General features: G+C 39.6%; 1 pseudogene across 1 annotated transcript; it reads right to left on the bottom strand.

Annotated features, from left to right (window-relative positions):
* Window positions 1–2485: 2485 nt before the first annotated feature.
* Window positions 2486–16043, bottom strand: LOC104287527 (annotated as a pseudogene). Its single transcript, XR_717902.1, has 8 exons — window positions 15885–16043; window positions 14726–14854; window positions 10391–10501; window positions 7692–7776; window positions 6276–6437; window positions 5451–5642; window positions 3862–4042; window positions 2486–2629 (listed from the first exon to the last, which is right to left on the bottom strand). The product of XR_717902.1 is annotated as an actin, alpha skeletal muscle B-like (transcript).
* Window positions 16044–16530: the final 487 nt, after the last annotated feature.

Below are 16530 nucleotides of genomic sequence, written 5' to 3'. Positions count from 1 at the left end.
AAGGAGTAGTTGGGAACATCAGGTGAGCGTTCGGAGAAAACCACGAACTATTTTCATGACCGTGGGTATTCCCTACTCTCAGTTCCAACAGCTATAGTGTTCTGTACAACAACATATAGAAAAGCGGGACTCGCATGGCGGCTAAGGCAATTTCTTCCCAGAGACACAGAGGTTTGCCAAATGACACAAACAGCTTAATAGTTTTACTTATTTTTATCTGCGTTTGCTCTTAGCACATAATTAATTCTATTTTCAAAATGCATGTTAATTTTGAATAAGATTCCACATGCGGATTGTTAGGGAGGTATTCAGAGCATAATCATGCTCTTCCACACTGAAAAAGGAGTCAGCTGCGGGATGAGGATTCATATTCTCGCCATTGAGAGCTCACGTCTCGGCCCCAGCTGTGCCAGGAGCTAGAGATGCCAACCAAGGACTGCAGAGAATTTTGTTGTGGAGAAGGAGAGAAGGAAACCTGGGGAAGGGAGGGAAGAAGAAAAGCCCAAAGAACTCTTTCAGTTATATGCAAAACACTATAAACATGTACGTCCCTTGCTGCTTAGAAAAAAAAATACACACTTTTAAACATTTTCTTCTTTTTTTCCTCATTAACAAGCTGTAAGTATATACTGAAAGGATATAGTAAAAAAAAAAAAAAATTGAAAACCTGAAGAAGATCCTTTTGGTTTTTAATATTGAAACAAAGACAAGTAGATTATTAGCAAATTGAACAGAATTTTGCTTTGATATTAGTGGGGATCGCACATGTAACTCAGTTCCAAAGATCTGAGTATCTAGGTTTATGCTCTTGAACATCACACCTCCAAGAGGTCAAGATTAATACGTAAGTTACATTGCTTAAGCAGGCACTAAGGCCAGTTAACAGTACTATTCCTATATGTAAGGCGATTTATTATCAACTTATGCAGCAAGCAATCATATAAACTTAGATCAAGACAATAAAGTAAAACTCACTCTGAGGCTGAGAAATTGGCAATGATTTACATTTCCTTGTGAAAACATGGATACTGGCAATTTGCACTGACTGCTGTTCCAAAGTGGGAATGAAGGTTAAGATCAATCTCTCTTACTTATGAGGTAGCAGTAGCTACAGCAGACCTTTGAAGAATCCTTCACTTATACATCTTGCCACTTTTACCGTTAGGAGATCATTTGGATACGGAAATGAGATCACCCTGAGCTAGAACTCACAGTAGGAAGAAGATTCCTTAAAACATCCCCTAGATACATTTTCAGAAGACTGTAAATCCAACTCAAATCTTTTCCACATCTTTGGAAAGAGGATACTGTGTTTACTGGCAAAAACTTGACAGGTTTGATTTAAATCATGAAACGCACATCAAGCCTGACATCACTTCAATTCAAAGTCTATGGCATCCAGAATCATACACAACACATCTGCCTGAAACAGTTAAATCTTCACAGCTGACTCTAATCTTCACGTGGAATATTATGAAAAAATTTGTCATCCAGCAAGATTTTAATTTTTTTTAATAGAAGCTGTGAAACAATTATGTTTTCATTTAAAAATTGCTTAGCTAGAAAACTCAGAGGGAATGAAACCTTTTTCATAATAAAATTAAAATATAAATGGGTAATTATTATTTTATCATTAACAGATAAACTAGTCACTATGCAATTAATGTAAGCCACAGCAGTCTTACATGGACAATTACACTTTTATTGATCCATTAAACCCAGAGTATTTAAATAACATTTTCAAAAGGTTATTATTTACTCTGTAATCATTAACTTAGCTTAGCATGGCACATATATAGCAAAAGTAAATGAAACATCAGTTAACTGCTTAGGAAGAGAGAACAAAGCAATAATATGTGCAATAAATTAACCTGTTACGTGCAAGTTCAGAAACACTGCAGCTTGTTGAAGCTCCTTACTGATGGGGTCAAAGGGAGACAAAAGTCTCCTGGCAAACAGTTGTGGGACACCAAGGAAAGCCATCCGTACAAGCTCTGTTGAAAGCATTGGTACCCTCATAAATCCACTGTATCCTCAGTAAAACAAACCCCCTTAGAAGAATCCTGTGTACCACTTAACCTCATAAAATAAGCCTTCTTTGGTACCTGAATCTTGCATTATATTTGCATTTGAAAGACTTATATGCATACTTCAGACTTCCCATCGATCAGCAGAGACCGAGACCCAACAGCACTGTGCGTCACCTCCTGGATGGCAGTACAACACGTACAAATGGGGAAGGAAGGGAGGTCTATAAAAATGTATAGTGTAACTACTGTTATTAATCTTGGAAAACGCCCATCACTGAAATGTTAGTCTCATTTTAGCATCAAAAATGAGAATTGATTTGCTAATTTGCATGACATCCGTACAGTGTGGTTTTTCACAAGTGGAAGAAAGCCAAGCTGCCCTCAGAGGTGAATGAGGGCAGGTGATGTGTAGAGAAGCAGCGCTACTTATCACTGACAGTACGTGATGGAAGGACTCAAAAGCACTTGCGACGGACAATTGAAGGCCCAGCTTCCTCATACTCACCTTTACTGATCCACATCTGCTGCAAAGTGGACAGAGATGCCAATATCGAACCCCCGATCCAGAGAGAGTATTTGCGTTCTGGCGGTGCAATGATCTAGAAGAGAAGTGCAATCTGTGGTAAATAAAGTGATGAACAGATAACACAGTCAACATCTCTCTGGATGAAATGACTAGGTGAAAAGTCATTCCATCATAGAAGCACAACTCCAATGAAGTAAAGCACCTCAGAGATGGAAAGACTGCCATATTTTGTATTCCACCTCAATTTGATAGAGACGCTATAACGTTACTATGAGCCGACAAATATGGCAGCCCATGAGATATCTGCAGGTGGTCCATAATGCAGCTACCAAAAAATCATAAACAGATATGGAAGAAAATTCAAATTTTGAAATATCAACCTGACTGGCTTGTAAAGAAAGACCACTGTGACAACACCGCACAGAATGGTCTGAGCATCTTAAGGACAAAGGAATTCCATTCTAAAAATAAACTTAAAAAAAAAAAACCACACACAAAAAACCCCAACAAAACATTGAGCTACACTGGCTTTGTGTATCAAACTAAGCACTAGACATAGAGCTAGAAGACCAGTTCCCCCTTAGCCACTGAATTGTGAGAATACCCTGGGTGTAGCCCTGCTTCTGCATGCTCCTATCTCCATTCCGGCCACTCCGTGTCCTGCCCGTTCAGCCTGCTGCCTGAGACAACGGGCCTCTCCATTTCACTACACATTGTCTTGAGTCTAAGCCAAAAGGGTCCTTTCAAACAGCTAACTAGCTACAGACTTTGCACGCCGCTTGGAGTTTCGATTTTTTAGTAAAGAACTCATAAGCGAAACTCCTTTCACCCTTTTCACTGGCGACTTTCACTGACAGCTAAGCCTTGAAGTCCATAATATTCCCAGTATCTTCTCAAATTGTTCATGCCCCCTTAGTATTTACAGCTCCATCCTCTCTACGTTTATCCCTACCTCTCTTGTTGTTCCTGTGGTGTCTTTCAAGTAGCCCTTTTCTCTCTCAACCCCATTTCATTGGGAATCCCACAGGACTCTCTTCCTTAACTGTTATTTCACATTTTCTCAAAATGACCTCATCAACTCCCATGGCTTCAGCAACCATTTTTTTTACCTCTCAAATCCCTTTTTTAATTCTGCTTTGGCTGGTAGGAGAAAAAGAGGTATTAGTTAAGCAGGCTGTCCAAGGCTCTCCTAAGCTCAGGACCTGGAGTGCAAGACATGGACATTCTTTTATGGACATTTTGATTTGTTCATAAAGATCTAATCTTCCAACAAAAGAAGCATTAAATGCAGGTGTTAAAAACTACCTTAATCTTCATAGTACTTGGAGCCAAAGCTGTGATCTCTTCTGCATACGACTGCCAATCCCAGGATACATCGTGGTTCCTCCAGAGAGGACATTATTAGCATAAAGATCCTTACGGGTGTCGATATCTCATTTCATAATACTGTTGTAAGTGGTTTCATGGATACCTGCAGATTCCATCCCTGAGTGGAAAGAAGTTTCAACATGTTATTTCTCTTTGTCCCCTTCTTTTTGTTACTGTTAAAATGAAAGGAAAGCTCGCTAGTCCAGGCTGCCTCCCTTAAAACTCCAGGAAAAAACAAAGCTATGTGACGCTTAGGAGAAAGACAGGACATACTCAACTTCTTTGTCATCTCAGCATAGTAATTACACAAGCAAAATACGCTTGGGAGGAAAAAAGATCCCCATTATGATTTCATGCTGGGTTTTTACTTCCTCAAGTAAAAAAAAAAAACATTATTTAAGGAAAAAATTAAAATGAGGCTTTACTGCAATAGTTTGCCTTTTTTATAATCTTTTCTAATGCTGTTAGCTAGAAATAGGAGCCCACGTGGCATTTCAGTGAGCTACCTGGCTTTTGAGGTGCTGGTTTAATTTGAATGCCAGTACAGTAAAGTTAACTTATGGTACTATTTTTTGCTAAAGAAAAGGAACAGACCAGAAACAATCCCAGGAATAGGGTTTGAACTTTAAGTACTAGGCTTTTTAAGTAGCTTAACATGCACATTTCAACAAAGATCTGTGATCCAGGAAATCCTGATTTCCATCGCTACGTTTCTGATACTGACCACTGTCTAGCACCAGCTGTGATCCCTGATAGACTTCTGGCAGCCAAATCCCTCTATCTATTAAAGAGAATTTCTCCTCCTGATGTTCAAATACAGAATATTTGAACATCACTCCTGCTGATGTTCAACTGCAGAACTTGGAGCTGTATTAATGCTTGAATAGTTTCATTTCTACACACAAACATGGCTAGCTTCACCATTTAATTTAACGGAAATCGTGCCAAACTGCCCACAGCCATTTTGCTCAGTCCTCAAGCGTGGAATTTAAGTGGGAAGTAGAAAATCTGTGAGGGCAGCATGAGTTACCATAGCGTCAGACATCCGCTGGATAGAATGGGAATTTTAACGCTAACAGATAGAACTACTTTGAAAATAATGTATGATTTGATTTTGTATGATTAACTGACAGATTAATATAATAAAACAATAAATGGAAGCAGCAGCTAGATGAAAAACTCACATAAGCAGCACTGTGCAGTTATACATCAGCCAGTCAAGATGAAAAGCATGATTTTCTGACAGTACTCTAAAACATCACCTTAGAAACTCTACTGTATTTGTAAGAGGTTGAAATCATCTTAGGATTCATGTATTTTAAACTGACAGGCGTCAGTTGTCCAGCAGTGGTAGCAGCAGTGTTCATAGCTTCCCAAGAAATGATTAAGTCAATAGAAGCTGCACGTTTCTAAGGACATTTAAGGATAAATACCTCAGCTCCTACAGCTGAAGGTTGTCTATACTTCCTAATAAATTCTTCTTTTCATTCTCTGTCAAGTCCCTAGAAAGAAAAGTCCTGTCTCACCTATGAAGGATGGCTGGAAGAGAGTTTCTGGGCATCGGAACCGTTCATTCCCAATGGTGATGACTTGTCCATCAGGAAGCTCATAGCTCTTTTCAAGAGAGGAGGAAGAAGCAGCAGTTGCCATTTCATTTTCAAAATCCAACGCAACGTAACAAAGCTTTTCCTTGATGTCTCTCACGATCTCCCGTTCCGCTGCAGACAGCCAACAAGTTTTCAATCAACACACAATATGACAGCCAGGAGACAGATTTTTCTCATGCACATTTCCTTGAGTTCATTGACGGTCATATGGTTTATTGGATTATGACCTCTCTGTTGTCTGAACAACATTACTTTCCCTTTGCGTTACCATATTGTGCTTATCAGCAAATAAAAAGATGTAATATATTACAGAATATTGTAAAGATTATTGTTTACATGTCTGTGTCACAGAAACTTGATCAAGCCTCCAAGAGGTTCATCCATTACCAACTACTAACTTTGTTCCTTTGTCTGTTGAAGAAGTACGATCAAACACAACAACCAATTATATTTGTGAGTGACTTAGGATTTCCTAATGAGGTGGCATCCTCGTTCTTGATGCTCAAATTTTGGTTGGAAAAGACCTTTAAGATCATCAAGTCCAACCGCTTACCTAGCACTGCCGAGTGGGCACTAAACCACGTCCCTCAGCTGAAAGCCAGAGTTCGGAGAATCCCGTTCGCTGATGTGAACTGTTTTTCCCAGACCAACCTAGTGATAGGGATTACCAAGTACGCGCTTCCTGCATAATAAGATGACTAACAGTAAATGTATGCAAAGTACATCCAAAGCACAGCTCATTACCAGTGGTGACAAAAGAGTAGCCTCTCTCCGTAAGAATTTTCATGAGATAGTCAGTCAGGTCTCTGCCTGCCAGATCGAGTCTCATGATGGCATGAGGCAAGGCATAGCCCTCATAGATAGGCACATTGTGTGTGACACCATCTCTGGAACCCAAAACTATTCCTGGAAAGTGAAAGAAAAGGTGAAGCTGGTTATTTCCCACAGATACACAGTCTCCACACACTCCATATTCACAACTGAAACATGCAACAACAAATAAAGATGCTCACAAGCCAATTGCTTCTGTCATCTCTAAAACGAAAAGAGCTGCTTACATGAGACGAATCATTAGCACAAACTAAGCAGCAACTGCGTTTGGGGAAAAAAGACGTGTAACATTCAGCAATTTGATCATATTGTTCTTGCTGAACGGATGATAGCAATAACAATCTTAAATGGATGCAGAGGCTTTCATTTCAGACGACCTCTAGCACTTTACAAGATGTGAAATAATGTACAAACTGTCACTAAAAAAATCTATCTATAAAATTAAAAATTTGAATCTGCCATTAAAATAAAGCATCCTATTGGGAAAATATAACAATGGTTTATCTGTGCACAGCCATGTTATTTATATTCTTGGATAGGAAATGAAGTACATGGTTTCCACTCAAAATGAATAAAGCATTTCTCATACCAACCGTGCATACAAATAATTGAATTTTAAACATAAACCAAGTATTTATGACAATTGTAATTCCTGTAAGCTGGCAATCATCTTACACAAAATTTTACTGTGGCGTCAGGCTACAAATACAGATGGTATTTTAATTTTTTTTCAAAGTATATGAAGACTCAAGGATTGCTAAGAAGTAATTTATTGTCTCAATGCTTGATCAGACTCTAAATGGCAAGAAGAGACCTCCATGCTAATTCTAATGATCACTTAACAGGAGACATTTTTAGGTGATCGAAATTCAACATCTAAATGAAATATTTTCATTTAGCTTCTGAATGGTTGTGTGTGTTTTGTTTTGTTTTTTTTTCTACTGGGAATGGAGCTTAACAATAGAGGTAGGTCTAAAGTAAGAAGGAACCGTGGGTTTGGAACAAACTAGTTAAGACAGAGCCTCTTCGTGCTGTGCAATTAAGGGCAGTATCAAACTGTGTCATCTTTCATCTGTTCGTATAGCTGAGCCATAGACACTTGAGCTTTTGAAGCAGAAAGTCATAAATCTATACCCATACCTGCCATGAAGTAGAAAACAACAAAGAAGTATTTGCACAGCATGGTGGGAAGTATTTAGTCTCCGTACGGCTATCAGTTCTTCTTAATACACAGCTGGTGCAGCATAATCAACGTATATCTGTGTGTGCGTATGTGTATATACATCCAGAAGGGGACAGGTGGAAAACACGACTCCCAGAAAGACTCACCAGTCGTTCTTCCAGATGCATACAGAGACAGCACTGCCTGAATCGCTACATACGTGCCTGCCACGTTGAATGTCTCAAACATGATCTGGAATGAAGAATTTGAAAACCTTTAGGATCTACACTTAAAAAGTATCTGAAGAGACAGTAAATTTTATTATTGCTTTTTTTTTTTATGAATACTGCCAGTCACTACTCCCGAGTCCCCTCCTGAACTGTGGTTCTTCTGTGACCAGCACCCTATGTTTTCCTTAGGATTTCATGAAAAAATCATGGAAGTCAGTAGATATCTTTCCTTTAAGCTCAGACTAAGTCAGATTTTTTACTGATAATACTAATTGAAGATGACACCTTGGGACAATTTTTTTACCCTGATGGCAAGACTGCAAGAATGCAGCAATCAAAAGGTGGGGGTTTTGGGTTTTGGTTTGTTTTTTTTTTTTTTTTAATATACACAAATATAAAAGACTTAGAGAAGACACTGCAGGAGGAGAGTCTCCACACTTTTTTCCACACGTGGAAAAAACTCTCTATTCCCATCTCAAGGAAGACTCAGCCATTCCTGACACAGCTTTGGTTCCGTCTCAGAAATTCCTTTGCTGGAACATACACAGATTCCTCTGGCAAACAAATCTAGTGATACACTATACTTACTATTATGGGGGTTTTCTTGGTGTCTAGCTAAAACCTCACTTGGTCTAGTTTAGACACATCACACCTCATTCTGTCCCCCAGCAAAGACAACAGTTCATCTTTTCTCGTTACGGCCACCTTAGCCATATTCTCTTGTCTCATCCTCCACCTCCTCTAGTCTACTAAGCTCCAGTTCTTTCCATCTCCTGTGTCAGATACACTGCAATTTTATCCAAGTAGATGGAATAACACTTGTTTCCAGCTGGGTTTCCACTGGAGCTCTGCTAAGGAAAACCATTACGGGCACACAGTGAACTAATACACTCTGGACAACACTACGTGCTTTATCCTTTCTTAAACCAATGCCCCCTATCCTAGGCTGCGCTACCCCATCGCCAGTGGTGCTGCTGGCACCGTCATAGAACCATTTAGGTTGGAAAAGACCCGTAAGATCGAGTCCAATCTTAAACCTAACACTGCCAAGTCCACCACTAAACCATGTCCCTAAGCACCACGTCTACACGTCTTTTAAATATCGCCAGGGATGGTGACTCAACCATCACACTGTACCCGTCAGAGCTGCCGACATCATGGGGTTAAACTTAAACTTTGGGTTTCATAAGCTAATACCTTTGCCAATAAAGTCTACTTTTAATGAAAAGTATGCTTTCCATTAAAAAATACACAAATTACCAATATTTCATAGTTAATTAAGGTAATGAATTTAATGTAATCAGTAATAAACAATAAGCCTTTAAACAATCTTGAAAACAGGATTTATCATTACAGTATAATGACAGAGAAACAGTCCTAGACATGTCTACTGTATGAACCACACCTCCCGGTTGTTATAAACTCGGCTTTTCTTATGGTCTGTTGTTGTTTATTATCTCCCAGTTGTATTACCTCCCAGTAATGCGTGCTGTCAAGCTCACTACTTAATTAGTTTATTTACACTGTTGCTGAATTGATGCATAATCTTCCTATTAAATATATGCCAAAAGTGGGCACAAAGGGAAGTGCAGAGCCACATCTAATTTTCCCAGATGATTTTATACCTATATCTGTATTTAAATCACACTTCTGGTTACATCACCATCTACATTTATAACACGGACTTTTGGCCAGAGTCTGCTCTAAACTATACAAACTTCAGAGGTCGACTTTTGGTTCTGATTGGAGTTTGTTACCTCGGACGGGGTATGTCACGGGCAAAAATGTTTAGCAAAACATCATTTAAGTTTGAAAGCTTCAGTCAACTCATTTTCCCAAGGCAGCACACAAAGACTCCAGCTTTTGAACACTGTTCTGCCTGATCCCTGAAGAGGTGCTCCAGTTGGGAGTTCCACAAAGTCACCTGCATGATGGCCTTCAAACATCTTTATTCAAATCTTAAAAAAAAAAAAAAACCAACATAATCCTGATATGATAATTAGCATTTTGTCTGATGCAAAAGTGTTGATAAAGTGACAGTCTTCAGGGTAGAAAGCAGGAGCTGGTACAGCACGAGCTGAGGAGTTGGGCTACTACAAGTTGAGCACTCTTGGTGGCCAGAGGTGGGCACATAAAAGGCATCATTGATCCAAAACTCACACAGAAGTGCGATTCAGCTGGTCCACGACCAGTGTGACAGCACTTGCAAACCTCAGATTGAAATACATCAATAACTGATAACTCCACCCAAAATAATTACATGAATCCCGGCTTGACATTACTTACACACCAAAACTCAGTGTCAGAAGCCACTTCGGCCTCCAGCTGCCCCACTTCCAGAACTGAGCACACGGTCTTGTGAACAAAGCAAATGACTTCCAGTTTTTAAGAGGCCAGTTCCATACATCTCACTGCCATACACAAGCATGAAACATTTTAGGGCCATCCGGAGAACCGGTATTGTGTGAGCAGCAGAAACTCTTGCTATCTCACCATGGCTTAGCCAGCATGCTGACCCACACGAACCCTAAAGGATTATCTCCCGGATTAAGAAGAAAGTTGAATACCCAGGATTATTTATATTTTTATCTGCTTCCATGCAGAAATGGTCTGCAGCACAGCATTCAGACGATTACCTGAGTCATTTTTTCACGGTTGGCCTTGGGATTCAGGGGAGCCTCGGTCAGCAGGACGGGGTGTTCCTCCGGCGCAACCCGGAGTTCGTTATATAAAGAATGATGCCAAATCTAAAAATGAAAATCACTTGAGAAAACTGTTCTGCAAGTCGTTTCTTCTCTACACAGAAATACAGAGAAAGCTTTTCAAATACAGTCTGAGCAATTTTATTTTTCTTTTAAAGACATATTAAAATAGACAGAAACCATGCAAGAGTGAATCTGCCAAATTCAACTCTATTTTGGAACCAAAACCATTGGGTTTCTAATGTATGTCACAACAGAATATAACCTACACAATGGAGCCCTTCCAGTTAGATTCTCTAAACAGAGCATAGATCATCCTCTCTAAGCAGGGGCACCGGTGAGCTCCCACCCCCAGCGCTCCGGTACAGAAGCTGCACCAAGGACTGAGTTGTCAGAGTTGGAAAGACTTCCCCACGTCAAGCTGCTTGGAGACTGCTCCAGTTGCAAGTCATTGCCAAGATGCTCTTTAGAAATCTAATTACTTCCACAGAAGCCAAAGGCCCTTTATGCCACAGACATGTCACCCAGTAAATCCTGAATCAAACTCTTCACTTACTACAGAGTAACTAAATTCCTTAGTCACAGTCTGCAAAGTACTGTCGTATTTTTTTCATGTTTGATTCATGTTTGATTGCCTGAGGACTATGACTGTGAGGAATGGAAGGGATTTTTTTTCTTGATGCCAGCTCAAAGACAGACTATTCAGTAACATGATGAAATATTTCTTATCTTGTTCAATTCTTTCCTACTCTTATTTCTTTTTTTTTTTTCTATTTTTAATCATATTCCAGCTTTGCCTGACCCAGCAAGTTTACTTCTGAGCACAAAACATCAGGATAGTTTTATGGGTAAGTTTATTCAATTAACATCCTAGACACAAGTACTACTATGCTCCAAAATGAACTTCAGTGGAAAAAAGATCTTATCTAAATCCAAAGAACCCACAAAGTCAATAGCTGTTCAGAGCTGGAATTATTAAAAAAAAAACCCAAAACCCAAAACCTATCAGCCCTAAAATAAATTTCAATTTCATCTCAGTCCTCTAAAAAAAATAATTATCAGATGTTTCTAGAACTGGGGCTTGGGATGCCGGGCCATCTTCCATTTGAAGGATTAGAATACAAATACAGGGAGAAGTTGAATAAAACAGAAAGTAATCATGTAAAAGTTAAAGACATAAATCAGATACAAGACTACGGCTGTTTCAGACAGGAAAGAACTAAGGGAAGAGAAGGAAACCTCCGTGCTTACCCAATTAACAAAGTACTGGCTATTCCAGCAGTGAGGAACAAACCTGGACTCATAAAGCGGGACACTGCCTAAACCTCGGGCAGTTTGTAGGTTTTCCCTCAAAACCCAGGCACAATTAGGCACTGTGCAGCCCATCAGATTCAACCTAATGATAACCATCACGTAATTGGATAATTATATTCCACAAGAAACAAATATAGTTCAGTGTTGGATTTTATAGGTCATGAGAATTAAACGTAAGCAGCAAGCACAACGGCAAAGAGGAATTACTGAGAAAGAATTATTCTAAGTTATATTAAAGATTTACATAGTCACCAGAGCCAGAAAACCCTCCATCCCAACGCTTTCCCTCCCATACGTTGCCAGCTCAGTTGCTGCGAACAAATTAAGAGTGATGTACAATGCCCTGTATTATTATCCAGAGGAAAACAGAGCAGTCCCAATTTGAATATTGTGAACTGAAGCACAGGAAAAGAAGAATGCTTCGTTTCATCGCCTACATGTTCTCCTCCTGATTCACACGAGTATCTATGTGTCCTGCAGCATCCTCGCTCCCGCTTTCTTCTGCACACACACACACACACACAGCCTAATCTTTTGGCAACCCCCTCGTTCTTGTAACGTGTGGATAGTTGGGCACTGCCTTATTAAGCCTTTGTCCCATTTTTGGCACAGTTACTCAGTAATTCTCTTATTTCTTCTACATTGTGATGCTTTTAGTAGTATTATTTCCAAGCACTGGAAAGAAATTTCTGATTTGGATCAAAATCATGCAACTGGTTAAAAAATCTTGGGGAGGAAAAAAAACCCATATATATTTATATACTTATATATATATAAACACACACATATATATTTTTATATATATTTATACACACACACATTCCCTTAGCACCAAAACTTTAGGAATTGAATTTCGGGACTTCTCTCAGCCAAAAAAGTGTGCGCACGTGTGTTACACAATTCCAGGGGAAGTTCAGGTATGCATGTAATCATTTGACTGAATCAGGGAAGCTTGTATATTAAAAAATGATATCTATATGCTTTTTTTTCTTATTTGCATTAATCACTAAAGTTAGCAATGCTGTTTCTTGTCTCTTCCCTACCGCTGCCCTTCTCTCATGCTTCTTTTTTCTATTTGTTGCTCATTTACTTGCAAGCAGTCTCCGCTTTCTGTCCCGCTCTTGCTCCTGGGCTCAGCAAGAAGTCTAAGCCCAACTCCGTGTCGGGGCACCTTTGCCAGCGACTGCATGTTGCAAGCTGTCAGAAGAAGGTAAGTTTGGGCTAAGGACTCACTTTCACAAGTAATTCCTTCATCCATTTAAGGGACAAAGAGAAAAACCACAAAACCCCATACAGTATCTGACCATTATCCGAATTACTGCACTGCCTGAAGCCTCCACCACATTATACCCTAAAAAATAATCAATCTAGCCATACACTACAGTAACGCACACACCACTTTTCTTACCATCTCTAATTCCTTTTCCTAACTAGATTTTAGATAGTCTGCTCTAGCATCCAGCATTACCCAGAGAAAGAACACATACCGGTATGGCTTATCCTCAGGACAATTTCTAGATGCAGAGACCAGTTGCTGAGGGAAGAACACAAAATAGCAACCTCCAATTTTATTTAACTTTCTTTTTTCCTACAGGGAAATATAATTTCTTGCTAAATGAAGACAGCAGGAAAATTATCAGGAAAAACAACATACTGGGATGTACGGAGGTAGACCTTCTACTCTGCAGAAACGTGCAAGGTGTCCTCTCAGGAAGCAGTGAAATAATGAAATGCAAATACTATGCTTCCATCTAGAGGAGTAGGCGGGCAATTTATCTCCAAATATGAACTGAGGAACTCCTGTTACTCCTGTATCGACTTCAGTGTGTTCATCTGGAACACTCTGCATTAACCAGTTTGGGTTCATGAATATGACACAATAGCTGACTTCAGAGATCCTTATTCTAATTGTGCACACCTCATCTCAGCACGTGGGACTACAGAACAACACCGACCCCATGTCTTCCTTTTGGGGGTATTTGCCAAAGAAAAACAGTAATAGAAGTGTTTGCTTGTAGTTTCCTCCCTATACCATTCCACCTGGAGACAAGGGACTGAACCGCACTCCTCCCTCAAAAGAAGAGGTACAACATTTCCATGTACAGACTCAGATGCTTCCTGAAGAGACCAGGACATATGGGATATCAGATATATTTAGCAGATGTAGGAGTCCTCCTGCCTCTCCAGCATTTGCCAAGAGCACGTTTCATCGCCTGTGCCTGCTCTAGGACATCCTTCAGCAGGCATTTCACTGAGAGGCCATCGCAGTGGCCACATGTCAAGAAAGTCATGCTTGATAGGGAATCAAGACGCCTTCTCACCATCCAGAAGTGAAAAGCTAACTGGAATTGGCAACAGCAAAACATGCTTCAGGAAAAAAAAAAAAAATCCCACTCTCAAGAAGTTGGTATAGGGATAGGAAGCCCAAATCTGTCTTTTCCTCTTTAATTGACAGTGAGAATGTCATATGCAATATGAGGTGTGGGAATCACCCATGCTCTTGTTCATGTAGGCAAGTACTAAGGAGGGAAAAATCACCCCTCCTTCTCACAGTTTTTGTTCCCAACTTCAGTAATGTATCTTTAATATTTCTCCGATTCACCCTGATTAATTGCGACCTGTATTTCTTTTCCACTTTAGCTACTGTCATTGTCAAACCTTCTGCCCAAGTATGAACTTCAAGACTGAAGAGTACATACAAAGCATAAAATACTTTCGCAACATACTGCTAAATCTGACGAATAATAAGCATTTACTTTTTAAAAGAATATTAACCCTTGAAGTGCTAAGACCTGATCAACTCCTATACAAGCATGCTGTACTATCCCTTTACCTATACTGCAATTAAAAATTTTTCATGGATTTTCCCTTCGGTTTCCAAGAAAGTTAACGGCAAATTGTACGCCTTGGGTAAGATGACGCCTCAACAAGATTACATTAAAAATAAACACCCACCTTTTCCATGTCATCCCAGTTAGTGATGATTCCATGCTCAATGGGATATTTCAGTGTCAGGATCCCTCTTTTACTTTGTGCTTCATCCCCTACATAGCTGTCTTTTTGACCCATTCCAACCATAACACCCTGCAAAGTATATTATTCTGTATTAGTGCAGTATATCACACCCATTAAATACAGAATATAATTTTTAACTTAAAATTAAATGTGAAATACTGTACCTGCTACTGCCGTTCCAGAACATGCCCCCAAAACCTGCAAGGAACTAAGATGCGAATTTATCACTAACCACCTACTCTGTACTAACATCGCCTATGAACCCACAGGGAAGAGCAAGGCAGCTCCAAAAAGGGAGGACGGTATCTCACACCTGGTGCAACTAATGCCCACGCAGGAGCCCAGTCAAGGCAGACATCAGCAAACCCAGGGATCTCCACAAGGGATGGGTCCTTTGCCATTGCGCAAAGGAATAAAGGGAAGGAATTACAGGTGAAAAAGTTATGATCTGGTTTTGGCTCCCTACATTTACTTTATGTATGTGGTTGCACTTTGAGTCTAGGCAGTTCCACTATTGCCTTTAAACAGTGACATTATTCCCCCTTGCTGGCAGTGAAATGGTTTTGAGAAATATACATTTGGAAAAAAAAGCACTGATTTATAGAAAACACATTTTTCTAAAGAAATCTCGTTTATTAAATAATGGCGTTACTCAGTTTATTATGTTTGCATTAGGAAGTCTATCATGATTGCCCCAAATAATGTAACGACATATGAAGTACAATACTATTCATCAACTAGCATTAAAATATTTAATTTTTCTCATGGATACATTTCAGTTCCATGGATTCAACCATACAGCTGCTGAGCTGTGTAACTATGCAAAATTACATGCCAGCTCAAATCACCAATAAAAGTCAATGAACAATTCAAGACATTAAACAATGGACATGTTTTCGACCACTGATACTCAACAATTCATTGAGGTGTTCAAAATGCATTCCTTCAAATGCTTAGTATTTTTCTCATTGTCATGTCTAAAGTCTCAAAAAAAACCCCAAAAAACAAAAACAAAAAAATCCCCCAAACAAAAACCAACCCAAGCAACGCAAAACAACCACCCAAGGCAGACAGCATTTCCATTTTGGTACCAACCGACCTGATGCCGAGGACGTCCAACGATGGATGGAAATACAGCTCTTGAGGCATCATCTCCTGCAAACCCGGCTTTGCAAAGCCCAGAACCATTGTCACATACAAGGGCGGTGGTTTCATCGTCATCGCACATAATGCCTCACAATTTTGGCTGCAAAACAGTAATTTGGAGAGTTGGGAAGGAGCAGATGGAAGGGCATAGGACAGAAGCAACTCCCCATCATTTAGAGAGCAAACTGCCATAAAAAGAATAATTTTGTCAATGAATAAACCTAAACAGCAAAGTCTATGCTAAAGCCGTGATCTTGCAAAGCATCTTAAGCATCCACATAAATTTCAGCTTGAACAGGTTTTACCGAAGCAAATTAATCAGGACATTCAGCCTTTGTTTCCAAAAGGGACATCTCCTCTTCTGTAGCCTCAAGGAGTCCTGTGATATTCTGTTAATTGGCCTCGTGACCATTTCAGCTAGAGGATACACATTCAGCTCTACTTGGACTTAAGCAAGCATAACCCCATCTCTCCGAGGCCGAATTATCTTCTAGAAGTTTCATTTGTTAAAAATGAATTGGTCACATGTACCTACCTGTTATAATGTCAGATGGTCAATAAGAATTACCGAACATTCATTACTTCAAAGACCGCAGTTG

This window comes from Charadrius vociferus, unplaced genomic scaffold (assembly GCF_000708025.1).
Source record: "Charadrius vociferus isolate BGI_N301 unplaced genomic scaffold, ASM70802v2 scaffold115, whole genome shotgun sequence".
Taxonomy (NCBI): Eukaryota; Metazoa; Chordata; class Aves; order Charadriiformes; family Charadriidae; genus Charadrius; species Charadrius vociferus.
The sequence above is the reverse complement of the archived record's forward strand: the minus strand, read 5'-3'. Positions and strand labels throughout refer to the sequence as shown.